General features: G+C 43.9%; 1 long non-coding RNA gene across 1 annotated transcript in view; it reads left to right on the forward strand.

Annotated features, from left to right (window-relative positions):
- Nucleotides 1–11,428, forward strand: part of LOC140908280 (uncharacterized) — a 33,906-nt gene extending 22,478 nt beyond the window's left edge. The window contains exon 3 of the long non-coding RNA XR_012157824.1: nucleotides 11,337–11,428. This is a non-coding gene — a long non-coding RNA (uncharacterized lncRNA). The remainder of the gene's footprint in view (nucleotides 1–11,336) is intronic.
- The last annotated feature ends 1,459 nt before the right edge of the window (nucleotides 11,429–12,887 follow it).

A 12,887-nucleotide genomic window follows, 5' to 3' on the forward strand; every position in this document is an offset into this window, starting at 1 on the left:
AGGATCTGGCCTTCACTGTGTGTGGATACTACTGTTCTCTACTGGGTAGAATGTCAGACATTGATAAGTGTGTGACGGTGGCAAGCCTACAGAGCATAAGCCCTACTCATTCTATGACTAACAAAGCTCACATGGGAGAGGCCTGGTCTGAAGCTGCAGGGCTTAGGCCTTGTCTACACTACACAATTAAGCTGGCTTAAATTGCGTCGATGTACAGCCACCACAGTAATTAAACCACTTTTGCACGTTCACACTATGCTCCTTGTGTTGCTGGTATGCATCCACAGAAGCAGCGCTTGCATCGATGCAGAGAGCAGTGCACTGTGGGTAGCTTTCCCACTGTGCACCTTCTAGCCACCATCTAGCATGGGGTATTTTAGAAAGGGTTTGCAATGCCTTATGGGTGCAAACAAGTCATGGAGAGGTGGCTGGGAACATAGATTCAGCATCCCATGATGCAGTTTTCTCCGTCCCATCACTCCATGGGCATCTTATTACCTTTAGCACCACTTTTTGAGTGCCTGCCTATCCACCATCTTTGAGAGAAGAATGGATCCAGCATTGCTCTTCAGTATTGTGCTGATCCTGCAGTGTCATGAGCTGCAAGTCTGATGATTATGCCTTGGTGGCTGTCTTGCTGTGGACCACGGAAAAAAACAATTCAAGATTGCTGTTGGCATTCATGGAGCAGCTGCACATGTTGGACCACCAGTTCTGGGCTCAAGAAACAAGCATTCACTGGTGGGAATGCATCGTTAATGAAGGTATGGGATGATGAGCATTGGCCATGGAACTTTCGAATGTACAAGGTCCCATTCCTGGAACTGTGCATGGTGCTCACCCCAGCCCTCCAATGGAGTGACACCAAAATGAGAGGTGAACTAATGGTGGAGAAGTGAGTGGAGATCTCTTTGTGGAAGCTGGCAATGCCAGATTGCTACCACTCAGTCAGGAATCAATTTGGAGTTGGTAAATCCACTGTGGGGGATGCTGTGGACACAAGTGTGCAGGGCCGTTAATGGCATCCTGCTATGCAGGACCATGACTCTGGGCAACTTGTGGGCTGACAGAGCCTCCTCTCCCCACAGACCCAGGAGATCCACCACTTCCGCTAATAGGGAAGGAATGGCATCAGAGGACAGGGATGGGGCCCAAGCCAAGACCCACACCCACAGAGGAGGGAAACCACCTATACTATAGGCAGAACGCTATACTCTAGGCAGAAGCTTGTTTGCTGCAGCTGGGCAGTGGCTATGTGAGTGCTTCACACTGAGCAAACAGGACAAGGAATTTGGCTTTAAAAGAGGAGGGGCATGCACCTGGCTGCCGGACAGTAGAATTCAAAAAGGTGACCAAAGTGATCACGGTGCAGCATTGTGGGACACCTCTGGGAGGCCATTAAAGCCAACATAAGCAATGCAGTGTCTACACTGATACTGCGTCATCCTAAGTGCTATGCCTCTCGCCAAGATGGATTGACTAGGTCGGCGTAGTGGGTGAATTGCAGGAGGAACACTGTAGTGTAGACTCCTACACAATTAGGTTGATGTGAGGAGCCTCATGCTGAGCTCTGTAGTGTAGACCAGGCCTACAGTTCTGTCGCTGGTGCCTGAAATATGTGGCTTAGCTGGTATGATGATCATTAGGGGTATTTGTGACCATGGATTCATTAAAAACAGGGGGAAAAAAGTAAAGAAAGGCTTCTGAATTCGGAGTGGAACCTGGAGGGAGAGAGTTAAAAAAAGAAATAATGGAAGCAAAGCAAAGGCAAGGCATAGGGCTTGAGTACATCTGATATCCCTGCTCCACGGAAGTCAATGGGATTATTGCCATTGATGTCAGTGGCGCCAGGATTTCACCCCCCCCCCCTTTTTTTTTTTAAAAATGCACAGTAGATCTTGATTTGTGACTTCATTCTTCATGCTAGCTTTATGGTGAGAGCACCCGTGACTGGATCCTAAATCCACATCTTTCAGCATATGACCACAAAAGCTAATGAAAACATACATATTCTATATCAATCTGAAGGAGCAGAAGTAGATATGGATCTCAGCAGGGGCACCGATGAAACAGTTGAGGACTGAATATAATTCAAGCAGCTGGTCAGACTGACATTTCAATACAATAGCTTACGTTTCTATTGTACCTTCCTTCCCAAAGAATCTGGTACAAGCACTATACTGCTATCAAGGAAAAGCTTCACCCACTCAAATGCAGTCACTTCTGGGGGACACGCAGTAGCTGTTTAACACAGCTAAGCAACACTACATAGCAGTTTAGGACAAGAAGTGAAGACGAGCAGAACCATTTGAAATTGCAGGGGAAGTTAATACATCAGCAGTGTTTGGCCAGTTCTCCTTATTTGATATGCACTATGCCAGATTTTCCATAGCTAAGCAAATAATTTCAGGCATCTTTGTGTGGTGTCTCTTTCATGAGGATGGTAGCAACTAGCATAGCATAGGGTTATTTTAAACATTATGGATCCATGTGAGAAGGAGCTCTCACACATTAATGCTCCAAAGCATATCAAATTAATACGACTATTAAATTCTGTCAAATACCTCTCCAGCATCCAGCAAGAGAACCAAGAAATTAATTTGCCTCATTTTGTAGCATTTGTCATACTTGGGGTCTGCAGGCATTTTACTAGAAATGTCCCTGTAAATACTGGTAGGTTTGAGTGAACACATTGTGGAAGCAGTGTTTCCATGTACAGCAGCGTGAAATCCTCTGAGTTCAGTTCACACTAGTCTCTGAACTAGAATCAGTGAATACAGTTTTCAGGGGGTTCATGCCTATAACCTTAAACTCCAAGCTACCCTCAAGCAAACCCAGAAAAATTCATCGGTTTTGGAATAAATACCAGTGAGTTTCGCCACCCATTCCCTCTTCACAGCAGTCCCCACTAGGCTGATTCCTACCCTTTACCTCCAGGCTTGATGGCCTTCTCCTCTCCCTCATCTCCAGATACCTTCAAAGAACAGTTGGGCCCTTCACAGATATATATATATATATATTTAGGGAACAGTTAGCTGGCCTGCTCCCCACCCCGCATTGTGATCTTCTTGGAGGGCAGCTGGTAGACTTCCTCCCTCAGATCTGTAGCTAAGCCAGTTTCTGTCCCCTTACCTCTTTCTGAAGTAGAGCCAAAAATGGTACTTTGTATCCAGCTGCAGAACTTGCTGCATCGCCTGAGGTCCTTTATCTCCCTCTGAGGGAAGGAATTTTCTCTTGGTGTCTGTCCTCTGGGTCACCTCTGCCCTTGAGTCTGGTGAAATGCTAGCAAGTCCATGAGCTACTTTTCAAATCTATAATTTAAAGGGATCCCTACAGTTACCATTTAACTGAAGTTATAGCAAATATAACTTTATAGAAAGGTAGTTAAAAAAAAACCTGGCCATATAACTCGAGGTAAATCAATACCACCACTCCCATTTTAAAATTAAACTAAGAGCGGCTAAACAAGAGGCTAACAGTGTAATTAAAGATTGTTTGGAATGATGTGTTTTGGGTAATTCTCCCCTAGTGGTTTATGTTCAGGTAAAGTAGTGTCTTGCTTTCCAAAAGCAGGAAGCTCTCATTATCATGATTAAATAAATATATTACAGTAGTGCCCATATTCAGCATCAAGGCCCCCCTATGCTAGATGCTATGCAAATTCCCGTGAAGACAGTCCCTGTGCTGAATGTGGCTGCTGGAGCTCTCAAAGATGGAAGGGGAGTTGAGCCCAAGGGATTTTCTTTATCCTGCAAAGGAGAAAGTCTTTCTTCAGAGTGTAAGTTTCTGGGCTAGATTCTATCTTAGGGCCCCCCGAGGTGCTTTCGAGTGATATGGAGGGGCTACACAGCAGCTGGACTCTCCAGGAGGAATTCTCGCTTAATAAGCCAGAGTTTCTCCTACCAGCTTGCAGACGCAACATACTGGCAGGGCAGCTGTACCAAGCTTAAAGAGGTTGCATCATACGTCTCCTTTTTAACTGTCTAATGTGGAGGTGGGGCAGAGCCGAGCCATGCTCTGGTGCCCACCCCACCACTTCTGCTGCCTTTTAGACACTCAGTGTCCCTGGGAGGGGGCAAAGCGGAGAAGGGATTTGCTCTCCAACAAGATTCTGGCCAGGCTCTTCACAGTGGCATGTGATGAGACAACACAAATTTGCTTTGGACACAGCATGCTTTGATCTTAAGAACATAAGAACGGCCGTGCTGGGTCAGACCAAAGGTCCATCCAGCCCAGTATCTGTCTGCCGACAGTGGCCAATGCCAGGTGCCCCAGAGGGAATGAACTAACAGGTAATGATCAAGTGATCTCTCTCCTCCCATCCATCTCCACCCTCTGGCAAACAAAGGCTAGGGACACCATTCCTTACCCTTTCCGGATAATAGCCATTAATGGACTTAACCTCCATGAATTTATCCAGTTCTCTTTTAGACCCTGTTATAGTCCTAGCCTTCACAACCGCCTCAGACAAGGAGTTCCACAAGTTGACTGTGCGCTGTGTGAAGAAGAACTTCCTTTTATTTGTTTCAAACCAGCTGCCCATTAATTTCATTTGGTGGCCCCTGGTTCTTATATTATGGGAACAAGTAAATAACTTTTCCTTATTCACTTTCTCCACACCGCTCATGATTTATATACCTCTATCATATCCCCCCATTTGCCACCTCTTTTCCAAGCTGAAAAGTCCTAACCTCTATAATCTCTTCTCTTATGGGACCTGTTCCAACCCCCTAATCATTTTAGCTGCCCTTCTCTGAACCTTTTCTAATGCCAGTATATCTTTTTTGAGATGAGGAGACCACATCTGTACCCACATTCCCTATCCCCAGTGCACACTGCAGGTGCCAGCCCGTATGTGGCCCCCTGTTTGTCATATTTTCTTTAATAAGCCATGCAATCTGCTCTCAGGAGTTTATTACCTACCAGCGCATCTGTCCCAAACTGTATTAGCAATTTTCTGAAGGCATGATAATGATATAGATAGACTGCAAACGTTACTAGACCATAACATATATTTCATTCCTTTCCCTATCCCCACCTCCTGTCTAATCTCGGTTCATTTGCTGACTTGATCATCTTCTCTGATCACTTACTCTTCCCTTCCACCTCCTTCAATCCACCACCAGCTGCTCACAGCGTCTCCCTATCAAAGTCCCACTTTACAGGCAAGGAAGACTGACGAGATCTCTGAGTCCATCAACACTATGCAATCAACCAGACAGTTCTCTGCTGGGAGACATAAGGGACTCTCTCAGAGGCCAAACATGCAGCTTCCACAAGCTCGCTCCCTCTCTCCGCCCCCACAAAATCTAGGAAATAAGAGATCAAGAAGCAAATTCAGCACCATGTGCAATCCTATTGACTTCAGTGGGAGTGCATGGGATGTGTGTCTATGCTGAACTTGCCCTGAGGAATCTGAACTACAGACCATTTCCCCCACTTTCCTCCTCTTTTCCGATGTAGATAGAGTTAGAATTATACACACCTGATTCTAATTCTGCTTCAGGTTTTACCTTGATCATCAGTGGAGTTACAATATGTTTTGTAGCTTGTTACATGTCCAGTTATGCAGCAAAATGCTTTGCACAGCATAGATGAGCCGGGCAACTATTACATAAACAAAGCTATTTCACCAGCTGTGGAATAAATGGCAATCCATTAGATAAACAGACTTCTTGTCTGCAGTAGTGAGTGCCACTAAGCTTTGTCCACGCCACAGCAGTGTCATGGAAACAAAAATATATCTGTTGATGTGATAAGGAGTAGGCAAGAAAAGCCAGAAGAGACTGAAACACCATGAAAACCTCACTAATACAGGACATAAGTGAAATATATTAGGATTACTATTCCTATCCCATTTTATTGTCACTGGCTTGGGAAAACGAGCATAACTCACCCATAGCAATAAAACTTTATACCACACCATCATACCTTCTAGATTTAAGCATATTTATAGTATACATCTCTAGACTGGAACTTGCTTTGTGGTGATCTTCAGTTGTTTGGAGGGAGAAAGCACAAAGAGCCTTCCCCATGTCCACCCTGTCATTTGCCTTGTGTCCCTGCTCATGGGCCATCCACAAACTGAGCAGGGAGCACAGGTTCTGTGCTAGGATTGCATTGCCAGCAGCAGAAGCCTCCCCTGCAAAGAGGGTGGGGAAGGGCTCCAGCCATTGTATGCTCTTCCTCCACCCCAAAGGAAAGCTTGCTGGGTGAGGAGTCACCCAGGATAAAGACCACTGTTGGCAGCTCTGCTCCTCTGGTGCAATGAAACTCTCTACAACAAGGGTGAAGCTCTTTTGTGTAGGAGACTGTGCTTTCTACGGGGCTGGTCTGAGACTGTGGAATTCACTCCCCTAGGAGCTAAAGACTATCACAAATCTCACCACCTTCCACGCCAAATGCAAGGTGCACTTCTTTGACCTGCTCTTCTCAAATATAAATATATAGCAAACAGAAACCCTACCAAAACAAGACACTCCACTGCACACACTTCTCCCCCGAGGAGAAGATGAGATGACAAACATCACGAGACAGATGTTAGTCACATCCTTTAATACACTACCAGAAGGTGCTCAGATACTACAGGGATGAGAGCATTATAAGAGGCTAAACAGAATAGAAAGCATCAAGGAGGTGAAACTGAGAGAGGAAGAGATTTTAATTCAGAATCCTTAAAGCACTTAGTTTGGTGTTTCTTTGTCAGCCATTTGAGTTAAATAGGAGTTAACCAAACAGTTGGGAAGCATTCTCTTTGTTAAAGATGCAATCCCTCTCTACCTGAAATTAAGTATTAAGACGGTGCCTTTTCTGCTTCTTTGGTCCAAAATCAACAGTAAAAACACAGACAACAAGACCTGATAGTTCTAAAATAAAATTAAAGCAGGAAGAAAAAAGGAACCCCTTTCAGGCCTTCTTTATTCACTATAAAGAAACAAAGAAGGGCACAAACCCAATTGATTTCCCTTTTTCAGGTCACCTTTAAAGGCACATTCTGGCCCTCAGAGCCAGATACAGTAACTCCTCACTTAAAGTCGTCCCGGTTAACATTGTTTCATTGCTGATCAATTAGGGAACATGCTCGTTTAAAGTTGTGCAATGCTCCCTTATAAGGTCCTCGTTTGTCCACTGCTTTCAGGAAGAGCAGCCCATTGGAGCCAGCTGGTGGGGGCTTGGAACCAGGGTGGGCCGGCAGCCCCCCATCAGTTCCCCTATGTTCCCTGTGCGGCAGCCGCCCAGCAGGCTATCAATTGCTGGCAGTTCAGCTGTCCCTCCCCCCACTGCCGTGTGCAGCTCCTGCCCTCTGCCTTGGAGCTGCTCTCCAGAGCCTCCTGCTTGCTGGGGTGGGGGGGAAGAAGAGGGGCTAATGTCAGGGTATCTCCCTCCCCTCTGCTCCTGCACCCCGCTTACCCCGTCTCCATAGAGCAGGGGACACACAGGACAGGGCTCAGGAGGGAGGGAGCTTCCTGGCAGCAGCTGCTGCAGTCTCAGCTTCCTGATTAACTTAACAAGATAATGTAGTAGGTGTCAGCCTACTTAAAGGGGAAATGCACATCTCTCTCTCTCACACACAGGGTGTGTGTCTCTCTGTCTGCCATGCTGTCTCCCCTCCCTCCATTCCTGCCGCCTTGTAGCCTGTGAGGCTACATTAACAACGTGTTAACCCTTGAGGGCTCAGCCGATGCTAGTTCATCATTTAGCAGTAAGGCCTCCCCTGGGAAATGTCCCACCCTCTGACTCCACCACCTCAACCAAGTTTCCCAGTCATCATCGCTGTGTACAGTATTAAATTGTTTGTTTAAAACTTATACTGTGTTTGTGTATGTATGTATATATATATATATAGTCTTTTGTCTGGCAAAAAAAAAAAAAAGGTCCCTGGAACCTAACCCCCCTTATTTACATTAATTCTTATGGGGAAATTTGATCCACTTAACATCATTTTGCTTAAAGTCGCATTTTTCAGGAAAATAACTACAACATTAAGTGAGAAGTTACTGTACAGTGCTGGTGAAATCCCATTTAAGCCAATGGAGTTATTCCAGGGAGAAATTTGGCTTGATATTCTAAAGCTGCTAGGGTCAGATCAACTTTCATTTACTCTCCTGCACTGGGTACCTGTAGTGTGAGAGGGAGAACAGTCTCTGTGGGGCTGCTGCACTGCATCTTGTGCCACTTGGGAGTAGGGCAAGCCTTGGTTCCATTCCCTCCCCCGCCAATGCTCCAGCCATGCAGCTGAGCCAGCACAGGGAGTGAAGTAATCTGAATGGGGGCAGGGGCAGATTGCTTCACTCCTGAGACAAGAAGGGACCTGGGAATCAGGTTGGGATTCTGAGTCACTGTCTGATTCTGGGTCTATAAGGCCACATATTGCCTGTTGTTCAAGGCTCACAGCAAAGCTGTAATTTAGCCCAAAGTAAGTAGGCTTTAGCTCCACACATTTAGTCTCTTGTACCGAGACAAGGCTTGCGCCAGATGAAAGATTAATGAACACAATTTTTATTTTTTTAGCACCTTAAAAATTCGATTGCAATCTTATTCAGATCAGAGTCTTACTGGTCAGCACTTTCTTGTATGATGAAATCTTTATAAACTCTGGGACCATGGGCTGCAGTAATATTAGCAGTTGTTGCCTTACTGCATAACATATTTGGTGTTCCTGTCTTCAGGAACATTTTTGACTGCCTTATGATTGATTGACAAAAAACCTGCATCTGATCTTTAAGAAAAGGGTCAAGAAGCAAAGTAAGAAATTTAATTTCCTATGTGAATGGAATGCTGTGTGTATTTGGTTCTATCACAACTCTAGAAACATTGGCTGTGGCATATTGCTTGAAATAAATACAAGAGGCAGCGGAACAAGAGTGAATTTTCAGCCCCCAAGATTTATGCATCAAAAACGTCTCAGCCCTAGAACATGTTTTATGAGAATTAAACTAGAAGGTACAGTCCCTCTTGTCTCAGATGGTGAGCAGGCTATAGCTCTACAAGATTTAGCTTTTCATAGACATTCCTGAAATTCCTTAAACCTGTGAAATCATGAATGATTGCTCCAGAGGGCAATAAAGTCTATTGCTGGATCCCAAACCTAGTTCCAATCACTGCCTATAATTACAGTGGAATTTTTGGTACCTAACCGATCATAAAAAATTATGGGGGGCAGGAAAGAGAGTCAGTTGTATTTCATAGCATAATTATTCAATAAACCTATTTCCCCCCAAAAATAAGGCTGGGAAGCTCTTCAACTATATTAAGACAGTGTCTACAGTTTACACATTGTGGGTTAGTGCACATATGTGAGACTTACCAGGTAAACAGTATGAGCTGAAGATCCTGCCAGACTGACGAGGGCCAGTTTCTGCCAGCAGTAATCATGATGAGTAGTACCTTACTACATGTAGTATAGAAAGGAGAAGCAGACATCACCTCTAGTATCAAAGGGAGAAGCTGAGAAGATATCTACCCCACCCCTTTCCTCACTCTACGGAAGGAGAGAAATCTGACCTAGGATCACTCATGTAGCAAACAAACAGTGCTGATTGGTTTAAGGAATGACTTGGTCATGAGATCTGCACACCAGGTTTCCAATGTTATAACCCCTTCCCCATCAACCGCATTTTAGAGAGCACTGTTTCCTGGAATGACTTCACAAGTGCTGGGGCATGCCTTGTTGTTTGTAAGAGTTGAGCTCAAAGGAACTGCCTCAACTAATAGTTGCTGAATGCCCGATGCATTCAGGGGCACATTAAAATTTTGGCCCCTTTCTGCCTAGGATGATGACTGGGGAGGGGAAGGAATAGTTCTTGAATTTAAAAGCTTAGGTTTCTCTTATATTCAAGGGGATTATTGTTTCCCTTAATATGCTAGGAACAAACACTGCTACAATCATTATGAATCACTACTCTTGATTAGTCTAATTCTTTTTACTGCCATTACAGCAGATGCTCACATTTCTATTCTCAGTGGCCAAATCAATCTTCCCCAACTCCTCATAAATAGTCTAATATGAATACTAGATATTATATGTATACAGTGCTGTTGTAGCCATATCGGTCCCAGGATACTACATATTATTTCAGTCTCCACTGGCTTTAGCAGGAGAGGAGCGAACCACACATCCTCAGGTCAACTTTCTGGACCACATGCCTGGTAAACCGAAGGGGATACAGCATAGAGTTCCATCACCGACTGCCCCTGTTGTGTAGGCAGACATTCAGAATGACACCACATTTCCCTGTGAATGACCTCCCCTTTAGTATTTTTCTCTCTATGGCTGAGATTCTGCTTTCAGTATCATCCATCTTCCAGCACTTGAGCCATTTTGCAGTCAATTAGAGAACTCTGGGGATTTTTTTTCCTTTGGAAATATCTCAGAATGCAAACCACCCAACCAAAATGCCCACCACATCCTATAAAACCACAAAGCAAAGTCTAGCTAAAAATCAATGCGTTTGGGATGCATGTAAAACTAAATTTAAAATGTCAGATTCACAATCCCCTTAGCTAGATGGAATGTCTCCTCCGTGATGAGCTGCTGCCTTGGTAAGCATGTGGATTGTGTTACCACCAATACGTAGGGCTGTATCTGCCCATCCCTTTCTCCCAGGCTTCCATTCTTTACCTCCAGGTTCTCATGCATGCACAGTCAACTTACTATTACTGCAATTTATAGATATCCCAAAAGTGTTTTCAGAAATTTTGGTAACATTCCAACTATTTTATAAAGCTGACTTTAAAAAAAAAACAGCCAAGAGGGTTTGTGAAAAATTTGTCATCAAAATTTGAAAAATTTCAGCCTGAGATTCTAGCTGCATTATGTACAAATAAAGAGTAATAGACGGTCCCTGCCTCCCCTCTTCCCCCCCGCCAGGAGTTTCTGGTCTAAATAGACAAAACAGACACTGGGTGGGAGGGGAAACAAGCTTAAAGAAAGGTGAGTGATTTCCCCAAGGTCTGACAGCAGACCAGTGGCAGAATGAGGTGCTGCTCCTGATTCTGAGTCCCAGGCCCATTCCCTGGCCACAGCACTATGCTGCTTAAGTGATGTGGGGTAAAATGGGAGAAAAGTGATGCTGCTTTGGTCAGTTTTTGCTTTGTACCTTCTATAGTCTTGTTTTTTTTAAATGCATGCCCAAAGTGGCATTTGTGGAGAAGCTTATACAAGATTGAAATCTAAATAAATATAATTCATTTTTGAACTAGGTGGCTTATTCCTAAGATTTGCCCTTGTTTGATGGTAATTATATCTGTAGAACTCATGTAAGGAATAACACTCGAGAGCACAGAGATGTTCAGAGAGATTTTCTTTCCTAATGCATGTTTTATTTCTCTTTCAGAAGGAAGAGGGCCCTTGTTCATGAAAATATTGTTTTCTGGAAGTGATCTTTTCCAGGATAACAATGCAGCTTTGCTGTGCAGCACACCTGGCATGTGGGTGTTTTAAAGGCAGGATGCTACTTTCAGCAAAAGTTATTTCAGTCTTTTTTATCTTTAAATAATAAAATCAAAATAATGTAATAAGATTCATGGACGATTGAAAAGGGATTTTCTTCCCACCCCATTTAGCTAATGGTCAATGCTTTTAAAAAATATACCCACTTAATGATGGGACATGGCCAGATGATTATATACTATATAACTCGTGGGTGATGTATGTATTACTGTATGCTTCCAGAGCTTCATCCTAAGCCCACTGAAATCAATGGGAATCTTGCCATTCCCAGATACATGCAGTTAGTGTTCCATAATCAAATGCATTTGTCTTCACCAGACGATCATATTGCTAGATGATTTATTTGACCTGTGTTCATCTTGCTTGGGCTGTCACCACACCAGAGGTAGCCATTTGGTTTATAACAGTTTTAATCACATCTATCGTTAATGGCTGACCTCTGTTACCTGAAACCACAGCTCTTTTGAGTGTTTGTGTCACTGTGCCCCGGTCATGGTGTGGAAGATCCAATTTATTTAAGACTGTCTTGAGATGTTGTCTCAAGTCCTTCCCCCCTCATTTTTAAACAAATTACATTTCTTTCCCTTGCTTTATATTTGGGGGCCATTTGCTTCTCTGGAATGTGATTCCTCCATCTTGGCTTTTGCACTTCTTGTTCTCTTAGGAGGTCTCTAGGTGAGGATGAAAGGTTAGAAGTGTTAGCTAACACGTAACTAAGGGTATAACTACACTTAAATCACTTCAGCGGCACAGGTGCAGCACTTCAGTGTAGATACTACCTACGGCAAAAGGAGGGGGTTCTCCCGTTGGCATAGGTAATCCAACTCCCCAAGAGGGAGTAGCTAGGTCAATGGAAGAATTCTTCCATCAACTTAGTACTCTCTATAAAGGGGGTTAGGTCACCACAGCTTTCACTCTCAGGGAGGGGGATTTTTCACATCCCTGAGAGGCAGCTATGCTAAAGTAAGTTCCCAGGGCAGACCAGCCCACACACCTTCTGGAACACTAGTGTAGACATGGCAAATTGTACTTTAGCAAGTGCTAGTTAGTTGAGCTGAGGGAGAGCCTCAGGTTCATCTTTACCAGCTAATTGTAAAATAAATTGTCGCTGACTATACTAGTTTTTCAAAACACGTTAAAGGTTGGAGCAAACACATTAAAAAACCACACCCCCCTTTTATTCCAGTTTAGAAAAGCTATTATAACTATTTTTTTTTAAATCACAAAGGGCCTGGTTTATGGGTTGCGGCCTCCAGTGTTGAATTTGCTACCTACAGATCCTCCTAGTTTCTCTTCATTTTTCTTAGCCTTCATTAGAATCTGGGATTTGTAAAGTGTGTGTGGGGGGGAGGAGCCAAACTGAAAACACAAGCCAACAACATCAATCATATATTTCAGCACATTTTCTTCATTCCAAACCTATATAAATTATGAG

The sequence above is a fragment of the Lepidochelys kempii genome, chromosome 3, assembly GCF_965140265.1.
Source record: "Lepidochelys kempii isolate rLepKem1 chromosome 3, rLepKem1.hap2, whole genome shotgun sequence".
NCBI classification, from domain to species: domain Eukaryota; kingdom Metazoa; phylum Chordata; order Testudines; family Cheloniidae; genus Lepidochelys; species Lepidochelys kempii.